At 44.1% G+C, this 14,684-nt stretch overlaps 1 pseudogene across 1 annotated transcript; it reads left to right on the forward strand.

Annotated features, from left to right (window-relative positions):
• Positions 1 to 3,833: 3,833 nt before the first annotated feature.
• Positions 3,834 to 4,563, forward strand: LOC100592658 (annotated as a pseudogene). The gene has a single exon (XR_004030435.1). The product of XR_004030435.1 is annotated as a ferritin heavy chain pseudogene (transcript).
• The last annotated feature ends 10,121 nt before the right edge of the window (positions 4,564 to 14,684 follow it).

The following is a 14,684-nucleotide window of genomic DNA, read 5'->3' on the forward strand; positions in this document are numbered from 1 at the left end:
GTAGCTGGGACTACGCCCGCCACCTCGCCCGGCTAATTTTTTGTACTTTCAGTAGAGACGGGGTTTCACCGTGTTAGCCAGGATGGTCTCGATCTCCTGACCTCGTGATCCGCCCGCCTCGGCCTCCCAAAGTGCTGGGATTACAGGCGTGAGCCACCGCGCCCGGCCGACAAATTACAGTTTTGATTCAAACCTATTATGAGAATAATGACAGATTTGAGACCTCCGACTTAAAAAAAAAAATCCTGGCCGGGCGCGGTGGCTCACGCTTGTAATCCCAGCACTTTGGGAGGCCGAGGCGGGTGGATCACGAGGTCAGGAGATCGAGACCACGGTGAAACCCCGTCTCTACTAAAAATACAAAAAATTAGCCGGGCGTGGTGGCGAGCGCCTGTAGTCCCAGCTACTCGGAGAGGCTGAGGCAGGAGAATGGCGTGAACCCGGGAGGCGGAGCTTGCAGTGAGCCGAGATTGCGCCACTGCACTCCAGCCTGGGCGACAGAGCGAGACTCCGTCTCAAAAAAAAAAAAAACAAAAAAAAAAAACAAAAAAAAAACAAATCCTGTGATATAATTTGCACATACAGTAAGGGCACAAATCATAAATGTATATTTCAACGTATTTGCATAAATTGAACACATCTGTGGAACTATTATCAGATCAAGAAAGATAACAACACCTCTACACCAAAAATCTTCCTCCTGTCTCTTTCCAGTTGCTACATTGTACACCCTTCCCCCCACACACCAAGGGTAACCATTATCCTCTTTTCTCTCCTTTTCCTAACCACTGGACTACCAGAAATATCTTCTTTTTTTTTGGGGGGGACGGAGTCTCGCTCTGTTGCCCAGGCTGGAGCGCAGTGGCGCAATCTCGGCTCACTGCAAGCTCCACCTCCCGGGTTCACGCCATTCTCCTGCCTCAGCCTCCCGAGTAGCTGGGACTACAGGCGCCCGCCACCACACCTGGCTAATTTTTTTGTATTTTTAGTAGAGACGGGGTTTCACCATGTTAGCCAGGATGGTCTCGATCTCCTGACCTTGTGATCCGCCCACCTCAGCCTCGCAAAGTGCTGGGATTACAGGCGTGAGCCACCGCGCCTGGCCAGAAATATCCTCTTTTCTAACAAAATAGATACTTTACTTGTTTTTGAACTTTATATAAGTGGAATCATACGATATTAATTCTTTTGTCTCTGGCTTCATCATTCTGTTGTATAATTTATCCATATTGTTGTGTGTAGCTGTGGTTCTTTCATTCTTACTGTAGAGTAGTATTATACTGTATGATTATACCACAATTTATTCATTCATTTTACTGTAGGATATTTAAATAGAATCCAGTTGTTTCTACTGGTTATATCCTAAGATTGGAATTGCTGAGTCATAGGGTATGTACTTGTTCAGCTGGACAGGACAGAAAATACCAAGAGTTGGCAAGGAGTTGGAACAAATCCAAATCCTTGTCAACTCTTGGTATTTTCTGTCCTTTTCATTTTTGCCATTTTGATGGGTATGTAGTGATATTTCATTGTGTTTGTAAATGTACACTTCTTTGATGACTAAAGACCCTTGAGTAGCCTTAAAAATGTTTATTGGGGGGCCGGGCACCGTGGTTCAAGCCTGTAATCCCAGCACTTTGGGAGGCCGAGGAGGGTGGATCACCTGAGGTCGAGAGTTTGAGACCAGCCTGACCAACATGGAGAAACCCCATCTCTACTAAAAATACAAAATTAGCCGGGCATGGTGGCAGATGCCTGTAATCCCAGCTACTCAGGAGGCTGAGGCAGGGGAATTTCTTGAACCCAGCAGGCTGAGGTTGCAGTGAGCCGAGATCGTGCCATTGCACTCCAGCCTGGGTGACAAGAGTGAAACTCCATCTCAAAATAAAAAAAAAAAGTTTATTTCCTGCCTCAGCCTCCCAAGTAGCTGGGATTACAGGCACCCACCACCACGTCTGGCTAATTTCTGTATTTTTAGTAGAAACGAGGTTTCACCATGTTGGCCAGGCTAGTCTTGAACTCCTGACCTCAGGTGATCCACCCACCTCGGCCTCCCAAAGTGCTGGGATTATAGGCGTGAGCTGCCGCGCCCAGCCAAAAAATTTATATATTAAAATGTCTTCTTTCACTCTGTGGCTTCAAAAAAAAATTTTTTTTTTTTTTTGAGAGAGTCTAACTCTGTTGCCCAGGCTAGAGTGCAGTAGTGTGCAATCATAGCTTATTGCAACCTTGAACTCCTGGTCTTAAGCTATCCTCCCACCTCAGTCTCCCAAGTAGCTGAGACTACAGGCACATGTCACATGCTAACTTTATTTTTAGTAGAGACAGGGTCTCACTATGTTGCCCAGGCTGTTCTTGTACTCCTGGGCTTAAGTGCTGTCCTGCCTCAGACTCTCAAAGTGCTGAGATTTCAGGTGAGAGCCACTGCACTTGGCCTGTAATTGTTTAATAGCCCCAATTTATGCCATTCCCCTCCTTTATGACTGGAATTTTTTGTGTCCTATTTTTAAAAATATTTGCCTGTTCTAAGATCATGAAACTATTCTCTTGTTTTCTTCTAGAGGTTTTATTGTTTTACTCATGACTTTAAAAATGTCTGAGTTAGAGTTGTAAAAATCAACATCTATCCAAATTAAACAGTGATTTTTAAAGAACTAGTCACAGAGTATTGTGATATCAAATCTGAAGGAGTTGAACGAGCAGCTCTCTGCAGCAGGAACACTAGGAAATGCAGTTACACAACTCCCACTCTACTTTTCAGCAAAGTTTCCCTTACTAAGTAGGCCATGTTGCAAGCCAGTCAGAAATTGGTTTTATTGCCAAGGGACCAGAAAACAAAATAAAATAAAACAGGGTGAGATTTCCCACACAGCAAAGAAAAAAATAAAGTGAGATCATTTAAAGTAGAATCTGAGATTCTTTACCTCCTATTTCTGAAAGTTCTTGTCATAGAAATATCTTTCCAAGGGTAACTGCTCCACCAATACCTCTGATACTATGACCTTGCTCTATCACTTATCCTTTCCTTCACCTTCAGTTTTTTCCATTTTCCCTTTCGACCTAAAACAAGCTCAATCTCCCCAATTTATCCAACAGTTAAAACCCTCAACTGTTTTTCTCATTGTCAAAGGTCAGAACAGAGTAGTCATATTTGCTCTCTACTTTCTCACTTCCCACTTCTTAGCCACTTAACCCATCTCGTCAATTGTCTTACCAATCTACAGAAACTGCTCTCTTGAAGACTCTCAGAATTAGTGTGTCCAAACCGAATTTTTTTCACTTCCCCCAAGGCTTATCTCTTATGTTTCTTACTTGTTAATGGTACACCATCCTCTCAGACACTCAGGTTGCCAAAAACAATACACACCTGCCTGCAACGTTTCTTCCATTTGGCCCTTCCCTTCCATTCCTCCTGCCATATTCTGTATCATCTCATTACCTCTTAGTAGCTATTTTAATGATCTCTTAATTGCCCTTCTTGCTCCTGGTGTGTCCTAATCCAACCTATCCTGAACAAGACTACAAACTTAATCTTCTAAATTCAAAGTTCTAATCTTATCATGTCCTATTATGAAGATCTTTAATTTTTTTTTCCCATTGTCTTTAGTCCCAACACAAACTGGACCCAATTCATGAATTCTTTTTACTTACACATACTAGAGTAAGAACCACTTCGAGACGTTCTTCGCCGAGAGTCGTCGGGGTTTCCTGCTTCAACAGTGCTTAGATGGAACTCGGCGCTCGTCCCCCGCGCCGGGCGGCCGCCCATAGCCAGCCCTCCCTCACCTCTTCACCGCCCCCTCGGACTGCCCCAAGGCCTCCGCCGCCGCGCCGCCTCTCCTTAGTCGCCGCCATGACGACGGCGTCCACCTCGCAGGTGCGCCAGAACTACCACCAGGACTCAGAGGCCGCCCTCAACCGCCAGATCAACCTGGAGCTCTACGCCTCCTACGTTTACCTGTCCATGTCTTACTACTTAGACCGTGATGATGTGGCTTTGAAAAACTTTGCCAAATACTTTCTTCACCAATCTCATGAGGAGAGGGAACATGCTGAGACTGATGAAGCTGCAGAACCAACGAAGTGGCCGAATCTTCCTTCAGGATATCAAGAAACCAGACTGTGATGACTGGGAGAGCGGGCTGAATGCGATGGAGTGTGCATTACATTTGGAATAAAATGTGAATCAGTCACTACTGGAACTACACAAACTGGCCACTGACAAAAATGACCCCCATTTGTGTGACTTCATTGAGACACATTACCTGAATGAGCAGGTGAAAGCCATCAAAGAATTGGGTGACCACGTGACCAACTTGTGCAAGATGGGAGCACCCGAATCTGGCTTGGCAGAATATCTCTTTGACAAGCACACCCTGGGAGACAGTGATAATGAAAGCTAAGCCTCAGGCTAATTTCCCCATAGCTGTGGGGTGACTTCCCTGGTCACCTAGGCAGTGCATGCATGCTGGGGTTTCCTTTACCTTTTCTATAAGTTGTACCAAAACATCCACTTAAGTTCTTTGATTTGTACCATTCCTTCAAATAAAGAAATTTGGTACCGAAAAAAAAAAAAAAGAACCACTTCACTTCATGCTTTATTATAATTTCCCCACCTTTATTATGCAGTTCCCTCTTCATAGATCCCCCCGCCACTTGTGAATGTCTAAATTCTTTCAAATTTTCAAGATAAAAGGCTAACTACAAAGGCTGACTACTTAATACCTTTTCCTGTCTTCTTTATCTGGTAGACTCCTCTTTATCCTGCAAGACTCAAACATAATTTCTTCTCTACAATGTTTGTAAACTTAATCACTCTTGATCTCTGCTTCCAAAGCACATTGAATATACTATTATAAAAACAATTCCTACCATGTTATACTGTAATTATTTTTTTCTGTAACTGTCTCCCTACTAAACCCTCAGCTTCTCAAAAGAGTAAAAACCGGGCATGGTGGCTTATGGCTGTAGTCCCAGTTCAGTTACTCAGAGGGCTCAGGCAGGAGGATCACCTGAACCCAGGAGTTTGGATCCAGCCTAAGCAACATGTCAAGACCTCATCTCTAAAAAAAAAAAAAAAAAAAAAAAAAAGAGGCTGGGCACAGTGGCTCACACCTGTAATCCCAGCACTTTGGGAGGCCAAGGCAGGTGGATCACTTGAGGTCAGGAATTCAACACCAGCCTGACCAACATAGTGAAACCCCATCTCTACTAAAAATACTAAATTAGCTGGACATGGTGGCGGGTGCCTGTAATCCCAGCTACTGGGGAGGCTTAGGCAGTAGAATCGCTTGAACCTGGAAGGCGGAGGTTGCAGTGAGCCGAGATCGCGCCATTGCACTCCAGCCTGGGTGACAGAGTGAGAGTCCAGCTCAATAAATAAATAAATAAATAAATAACAATAATAATAATAAAAAAAAAAGCAAAAGAGGCCGGACATGGTGGCTCAGGCCTGTAATCCCAGAACTTTGGGAGGCCGAGGCAGGAGGATCACTTGAGCCCACGAGTTCGAGACTAGCCTGGGCAATACAGTAAGACTCCATCTCTACAAAAAATTAAAAAACAGCTGGCACACACCTGTTGTCCCAGCTACTTAGGAGGTTGAGGCAGGAGGATCACTTGAGCCCAGGAGGTTGAGGCTTCAGTGAGCTGTGATTGTACCACTGTAATCAGGCCTGAGCAACACAGTGAGACTCATTTCAAACAACAACAACAACAACAAAACAAATAAAACAAGCACAAAAGTAAGTGGAAGATAACTTTTTTTTTTTTTGAGACAGAGCTTCACACTTGTTGGCCAGGCTGGAGTGCAATGACACAATCTCAGCTCACTGCAACCTCTGCCTCCCAGATTCAAGCGATTCTCCTGCCTCAGCCTCTGGAGTAGCTGGGATTACAGGCATGTGCCACTATGCCTGGCTAATTTTGTATTTTTAGTAGACATGGCGTTTCTACATGTTGGTCAGGCTGGTCTCCAACTCCCAACCTCAGGTGATCCGCCCACCTCAGCCTCCCAAAGTGCTGGATTACAGGCGTGAGCCACAGTGCCTGGCCCAGAAGATAATTTTAATCTCTGCATCCCTAATGTCCAGCATAACACCTTGCCCAGAAACATCTATGATAGACTGGGCGCAGTGGCTCATGCCTTAATCCCAGCACTTTGGGAGGCCAAGGAGGGTGGATCACCTGAGGTCGGGAGTTTGAGACCAGCCTGGCCAACATAGTGAAACTCCGTCTCTACTAAAAATACAAAAAATTAGCTGAGCGTGGTGGTGGCTGCCTGTAATCCCAGCTACTCAGGAGGCTGAGGCAGGAGAATCGCTTGAACCTGTGAGGCGGACGTTGCAGTGAGCCGAGATCACACTGTTGCACTCCAGACTGGAAGACAAGAGCAAGATTCCGTCTCAAGACAAAAAAAAAAAAAAAAAAAAAAAGAAACATCTATGATAAATCTTTATTGACTGAAATGAGTGAATCCATTTTTGATCTTCTCTAGCTAAAAGTAAATTGTCGGCCGGGCATGGTGCCTCATGCCTGTAATCCCAGTACTTTGGGAGGCTAAGGCAGCCGAGATCACACCATTGTACTCCAGCCTGGGCAACAGAGTGAGACTCCATCTCAAAGAAAAAAAAAAGTAAATTGTCTTTATTAAATTACCATAGTGTTTTCTCTGTACATCTCATGTCATATCATTTTCTACCATATGTAATTGTTATTTATGTACCCTGATGGATGGTTATCCCCTAAAGGCCAGAGACTTTGCCTTACCATCTGAGAGCCTCAAGGAGGCTAGTAAGAGGGCCCTTATATACAGGCTCCCTACATCATTGTCACGCCTAGATTTGACTTTGATCAGGACATACGGACATACCTCAAGAGCACAAAGTTCAAAAACTAAAGTGATAGGGAGAGACCTATCACTTTAGTAGTATAGGCCAAGGCAAACTACTAAGAGACCTAGTTTGCCCCTGTATTCAGAAACTTTTAATACAAGTTTCTTTCTTTTTATTTTCAGAGATGGACTCTCCCTCTGTCACCCAGGCTGGAGTGCAGTGGCGTGAAATCGGCTCACTGCAAGCTCCGCCTCCTGGTTCACGCCATTCTCCTGCCTCAGCCGAGTAGCTGGGACTACAGGCGCCTGCCACCATGCCCAGCTAATTTTTTTTGTATTTTTAGTAGAGACGGGGTTTCACCGGATGGTCTCGATCTCCTGACCTCGTGATCTGCCCGCCTTGGCCTCCCAAAATTCTGGGATTACAGCTGTAGGCCACTGTGCCCAGCCAGAAATTTGTAATACAGGTTTCTACAAATAAGGTAAGCATTGCTGCCTGGGAAAGCTATTCATTTATTTCTTCATCAATTCATAAATCACTTTGTGGAGAAGAAGGGGGATGCATTTGGAGCAGTTACTTTATGCGAGGGATTTTCACATACATTATCTCCAACTCCCCACAACAACATTATGAGATGAGCACTATTATCCTAAATTTATAGATAAGGAAAATGATGCTCAGAGTGCTTTAGTGACTTATTCAATATCATGGAGCTGACGAGTGACAGAATCAAACTTGAAAGCAATTATATGTGAGTTTAAAGCATAAGCTCTTTTCCACCTTGTCATGCAACACTCTCAGAACGTTTCTGGAGAAAAGACTGGAGAAACCTTGAATCATAACCTGCCAGAACAAAGGGTCAAGCTTGCACCAAATACGTATTGAGGAAATCCTTAAGGAACAAAAATCAACTTGCCAAGTTTTATCTTGAGCACCAGGGTAATGCCTGCTTCCCAAAAAAGCTAGGGTTAATGTACATTTCCAGAAGGGATGGAGAAAAGATAGCAGTTATGATTGTGGGAAAAGGGAATGGGAGCTACAGGATTTATAGCTGGGTATCAGAAACTTTAAAACAGATTGGAAATCAACAGAAACTCACTCTAACGGAATACACATTGGAGGGGACACATTTGGATCTTAAGTATACTGGGCCCTACATATGTTCTATTCAGTTCAGCTAAGTAACATTAAGTATTCTGGGGACTGTGGCAGGTGTGAGGAATGCAAAGAAACTAACAGCTTCTGCCTTTAAGACACTGAGTCTTGCATAGCAGTCTGTTGGTGGGAATAGGAGACAGGGTGCCAGGGTCGAGTCTTTTCTAAAAGGCCCTGGAAAACCCAGAGTGATCCCATCCCAGAGGCAGGATAGAAGGGAATCCATGGGTTATTAACAGGAGGCAGGCCAAAAGTTTCAGTTTACCTAACACTAGGCTTGATTATCAGTGATCTTCTTTTATTCAAAGGTAGCACAATATATACAACACTTCCTGCACCTTCCTTTTTAATCTATCATTAAGTTTATATTAAGCAGAAAATATTTCCCTATGAGTACTTATCAGTGTTCCTTACATTTTTTCCTAGGTTGTTAATCTGTCCCTTGACTTGTCTATTTTTTTTTGGGGGGGGGGTCATGCAGATTTTTTTTTTTTTTGAGACCAAGTGTCACTCTATCACCAGGCTGGAGTGCAGTGGTGTGATCTTGGCTCACTGCAACCTCCACCTCCCAGGTTCAAGGGATTCTCCTGCCTCAGCCTCCTGAGTAGCTGGGACTACAGAAGCACACCACCACACCCAGCTTTTTTGTATTTTTAGTAGAGACGGGTTTCATTGTGTTGGCCAGGATGGTCTCAATCTCTTGATCTCATGATCCGGCCTACCTCGGCCTCCCAAAGTGCTGGGATTACAGGCGTGAGCCACCGTGCTCTGCCTGTTTTTGATTTTTACATAGTTGATTTGATCAATATTTTTCAATGACTTCTGATATGAGTCAGAATCAATAATAGTATAGCTTCTTCGCTTCTTCAGTGATAGTTTTTTTTTTTTTTTTTTTTAGATGGAGTCTCACTCTGTAGCCGAGGCCGGAGTGCAGTGGTGCGATCTCAACTCACTGCAACCTTTGCCTCCCGGGTCCCAGTTCAATTCTTGCCTCAGCCTCCTGAGTAGCTGCGATTACAGGCACACGCCACCATGTCCAGCTAATTTTTGTATTTTTAGTAGAGACGGGATTCCACCACGTTGGCCAGGCTGGTCTTTAACTCTTGACCTTGTGATCCGCCTGCCTCGGCCTCCCAAAGTGCTGGGATTACAGGCATGAGCCACCACTCCCGGCTGATCCTGTGTTTTTGTCTGGTCAAAGGGTTATCTCTGTGGGTAAAACTGGAGTCTGTACTTCTGTTGTCATTAACTCTCTCTGGCCTGGAGATGCAGAAAGCTAGAGGCAGGGAAAGTGTACCATACAGCTGCAAGTCTATCTCACATAAGCAACTCTATGGACTAGTCAGCAAAGGACTGCTTTAAGCATAGTTGGGTCTAGATTTCCCTAAGTATGGTGAATTTTTTTCTGAGGTGGGGGCAAGTTAGAAGGAATTAAGGGAATATAAATACCCTGAACCCATGTTAAGACCTCAATAGGTGGATCCTTTCTTGGGTCTCTAACCACAAGTGCTTATGAAATCTGGTCTCTTCACATACTTCAGGGTGAGAATTTAGTTAACCTCTGCTACACTATACGTAATTCATAAAGCTCCACTATTACAATCAGTTTGGGCATAGGGGTTGTCCCAAGCTTCCCTATATTGCAACCTTGGAATGTCCTTGAGAAGAATGAGAAAGCAATGACTGAATGGCTGCTCAGTATTGGGAACGTTTGTACCTTGCATTTACTCTTATCTCCTGAGCTGCTGAGCTGTACAGACACGCCTTCTAATTGAGAAGATGTATAACACAGACAGGAAGGACAACAAAGACAAGTGCGTTGGGATTGAGCTCTTTGTTTATGTTCTGAAAGTGAGACAAGACCCAGTATATTGAACAGTAATCAACACAAATACAGGTAATAGCAGTCAAAGAAATTCTTGAAGAACCAAAATTTCATGAGTTGGGTCTAGAATTTTGCCAGTTCACTGTTCCATGGCTTCCTTATGGTGTAGTACACCTTAGGTCCTGCCTACTGACTCTAGCTGCTTTAACAGGAAAGAAGAGGACAAAGACCCCAAAAATCTTCCCTGAATTTTATTGTACATGTTGTGCCAGGCTTTCACTCCTAAAGGAAAACAGCAGGGGAAAAAAGTCAGGCATGTCTGAGAAGCAGCATGGTAGAGTAAAAATAAAACATGAGTTTCCAGGTGGGAGACCAAATGGGGGAAAAGTCATAATTTCGCTATTTTTATATTTTTAGATGGAGTCTCGCTCTGTCGCCCAGGCTGGAGTGCAGTGACACAATCTTGGGCCACTGCAACCTCCACCTCCCGGGTTCAAACGATTCTCCTCCCTCAACCTCCCAAGTAGTTGGTATTACAGGCACCTGCCATCATGCCTGGCTAATTTTTGTATTTTTAGTAGAGATGGGGTTTCACTACGTTGGCTAGGCTGGGCTTGAACTCCTGACCTCAGGTGATCCACCCACCTCGGCCTCTCAAAGTGCTGGGAATATAGGCATGAGGCACCACACCCGACCGATTTTGCTATTCTCGACCTGCATATTACTTATCTTGAATCTACGTTTTCTCATTTGTAAAATCAGGGGTAACACCTACCTTGCAGAGATTAAATGAGAAATCTACATGAAAGCATTTAATAGTTGATGAATAAATGCATGGTAAGTGGAGTCAAATGTGTAGTAACATCCAGCATTTTAATATTTATGCTTGATAAGTCATTTAAGTTGAAGACTCTTTATGTATTAATTTCAGCAAGAAACATAACCACACAGAATAGACAATGAAAGCATTATAGTAATTATACACAATTATAATTTAATAAAAAATTTCAACATATACAGAAGTATAAAAAACATGTATCATGCAGCTTCTACAATTATCATTCCAACTCCTCGTTTCTTTGATATTGCCAACAATTTACACCCTGCCCCAATTCCAGATTATTTGGAAACAAGTCCCAGATATTAATATAATTTCCTCTTCAATATTTCAGTATGCCTAAGCGATTCTTGTTTAAAAAAACATTTTTTTTGAGGGGCACAGGGTCTCACTCTGTCACCCAGGCTGGATGGAGTGTAATGGTGCGATCTTGGCTCACTGCAACCTCTGCCTCCCAGGCTCAAGCAATTCTCTTGGTTCAGCCTCCCAAGTAGCTAAGACTACAGGCGCACACCACTGCTCTAGGCTTGTGTACTCTTAGTAGAGACGGGGTTTCACCATGTTAGCCAGGCTGGACTCAAACTTGTGAGCTCAGGTGATCCACCCACCTTGGCCTCACAAAGTGCTGGGATTACAGGCATAAGCCAGGGTGCCAAGCCTTGTTTTAAAATTTAATCTTTATGCTCTGAATGGAAAGGCTATAAATGGAGTTCAATAAAAGGAAAAAACATTTAAAAAATAGAATTTCTTTCTTTCTTCTTTTTAAGACAGAGTCTTGCTCTGTTGCCCAAGCTGGAGTGCAGTGGCGCGATCTCAGCTCACTGCAGCCTCCCCTGGGTTCCAGTGATCCTCCTGCCTTAGCCTCCCAAGTACCTGGGATTACAAGCGTGCACCACCAGGCCTGGCTAATTTTTTGTATTTTTAGCAGAGATGGGGTTTCGCCATGTTGGCCAGGCTGGTCTAGAACTCCTGGCCTCAAGTGATCCATCTGCCTTGGCCTCCCAAGGTGCTGGGATTACAGGTGTGAGCCACTGTATCCAGGCAAAAATACAATTTAATCATAACATCATTCTAATAATAAAACATTATAGCCAAACAAAATTAATGATTCCTTGGTATCATTAAATATCCAGTTAATCCCACGTTTAATACCACTTACAGCCCATTATTACTTTTGTTACATTATCACAGCCAGTTCCAAAACTTATAGCCCATTAAGTGTATGAGTTTACACCTGCATTTACGTATCTCTGATTTCTTTTTTTTTTTTTTTTTGAGACAGAGTCTCACTCTGTTGCCCCAGGTTGGAGTGCAGTGGCGTGATCTTGGCTCACTGCAACCTCCACCTCCCGTGTTCAAGCAATTGTCTTGTGCCTCAGCCTCTTGAGTAGCTGGGATTACAGGCACACACCATCACGTCCAGCTAATCTTTTGTATCTTTAGTAGAGATAGGCTTTCGCCATGTTGCCCAGGCTGGTCTTGAACTCCTGGCCTCAAGTGATCCACCTGCCTTGGCCTCCCAAAGTGCTGGGATTATAGGCATGAGCCACTATGTCCAGCCTCTGATTTCTTTTTGAGGCAGTCTTGCTCTGTTGCCCCGGCTGGAGTGCAGTGACACAATCTTGGCTCACTGCAACCTCCACCTCCCGGTTTCAAGCAATTCTCCTGACTCAGCACCCAAGTAGCTAGGATTACAGGTGTGAACTAGCATGCCCGGCTAATTTTTGTATTTTTAGTAGAGATGGGGTTTCGCCATGTTGGCCAGGCTGGTTTCTAACTCCCGACATCAGGTGATCTGTCTGCCTGGGCCTCCCGAAGTGCTGGGATTACAGGCGTGAGCCACTTTGCCCGGCAAGCAGCCTCAAGAGACAGAAGAGGATCTCAAATTCCAAGCAACTCCCAAGATGCAAATCAAAATATGGAAACGTTAAACAAATTGAAGGATTTCCCAATAGTTACCTGCAACACCTAAAGGTCACTGTTTCCAAATGGTGCAAGAACTACACAAACAATATGTTGGTTGCTGTTAAATTCAAGGACAGGACACTATTAACAGTGTAACATTTTTGTGTGGACCTTTATGAATCTGTGGGAAACTAGAGACACGTTGTCTTAGCTTAGGATGCCATAAAACTACCATGGGCTTAAATAATAGAAATTTATTTCTCATAGTTCTGGAGCATGCGAAGTCCAAGATCAAGGTGCCAGCCAATGTGGTTCCTGGTGGGGGCTCCCTTTCTGGTTTGCAGGTGGCCGTCTCACTGTATTCTTATATGGCTTTTCCTCTGTGCTCTTGAGGAGGAAGATTTCTTTCTTCTTCTTATAACGCCACTAATCCCATAATGAGGGCCCTACCGTCATGACCTATCTAACCCATATTACTTCCAAAGGCCCCATCTCCAAATACTATCACACTGGACTCCAAATATTTATTATGGGACTCCAAATATTTATTTATTTTTTTGAGATGGAATCTCGCATTGTTGCCCAGGCTGGAGTGCACTGACGCAATCTCAGCTCACCACAACCTCCACCTCCTGGGTTCAAAGCGATTCTCCTGCCTCAGCCTCCCCAGTAACTGGGACTACAGGCACGCACCACCATGCCTGGCTAATTTTTGTATTTTTAGTAGAGACAGGGTTTCACTATGTTGGCCAGGCTGGTCTTGAACTCCTGACTTCGTGATCCACCTGCCTTGGCCTCCCAAAGTGCTGGGATTACAGGTGTGAGCCACTGTGCCCAGCCCTCCAAATTTTTTTTTTTTGGAGACAAGAGTTTCCCTCTTGTTGCCCAGGTGAAGTACAATGGCACGATCTCGGCTCAGTGCAACCACCCCCTGGGTTCAAGAGATTCTCTTGCCTCAGCCTCCCGAGTAGCTGGGATTACAGGTGCTCACCAACATGTCCTGGTAATTTTTGCATTTTTAGTAGAGATGGGTTTTGCCACGTTGGCCAGGCTGGTCTCAAAACTCCTGACCTCAGGTGATTCACCCACCTCGACCTCCTAGTGCTGGGATTACAGGCGTGAGCCACCGTAATTGGCAATTTTATTTTTTCTTCTTGAGACAAGGTCTTGCTCTGTCACCCAGGCTGGCATAATCATGGCTCACCGCAGTCTCAAACTACTGGGCTCAGGCAAGCCTCCTGAGTAGCTGGGACTACAGGTGTGTGCCACCATGCCTGGCTAATTAAAATTTTTTTTTTTGTAGAGATGGGGTCTCACTATGTTGTCCAGGCTGGTCCTGAACTCCCAGACTCAAGCAATCCTCCCACCTAGGCCTCCCAAAACGTTAGGTTTACAGGTGTGAGTTACCATGTCTGGTTTCCAAAATATGAAGTTTGGGAGGACATAAACATTTAGTCTATAACACACATTAAGTTGGCACACTACAAAGTAAGCAAAAGTATAAACATCCAAATAGCTGAGAAAAGGTGAGAGCATTAAGGACAAGCAAACATGTGAATGTTTCTAGCCATTTGCCAGACTTACCTATGACCTTAACAATGAAGCTAGAGCTGAACCAAGCTACTGTTTTCTGACTAAAGAGATGTCTTCGTAAGTAGTAATGTGAGGTAACCCATAATGAGGAAAACTTAGTCATAAAGGAGAAAAGCAAGAGAAACAGAATTAGCAGGATTTTTTTTTAAAAGAATTCGTGAAACATGAAAAATGAATGAATTCGTGAAAATGGCAAAACACGTTTTTACCATTTCCGATATATACAGTGACAAGTTCTTTTGATACCATGCCCTAGACTGTGTATTACCCCACATATTCAGCAGTTATCTCAACAGGTATCATGACATTTTCAAAACCAAAAACTGAAAGTTTTTTTTTTTTTTTAGATGGAGTCTCGCTCTGTTGTCCAGGCTGGAGTGTGATGGCACCATCTTGGCTCACTGCAAACTCCACCTCCCGGGTTCAAGCAATTCTCCTGTCTCAGCCTCCTGAGTAGCTGGGATTACAGGTGCCTGCCACCATGCTCGGCTAATTTTTGTATTTTTAGTAGAGACAGGGTTTCACCATGTTGGCC

Source organism: Nomascus leucogenys, chromosome 6, assembly GCF_006542625.1.
Source record: "Nomascus leucogenys isolate Asia chromosome 6, Asia_NLE_v1, whole genome shotgun sequence".
Taxonomy (NCBI): Eukaryota; Metazoa; Chordata; class Mammalia; order Primates; family Hylobatidae; genus Nomascus; species Nomascus leucogenys.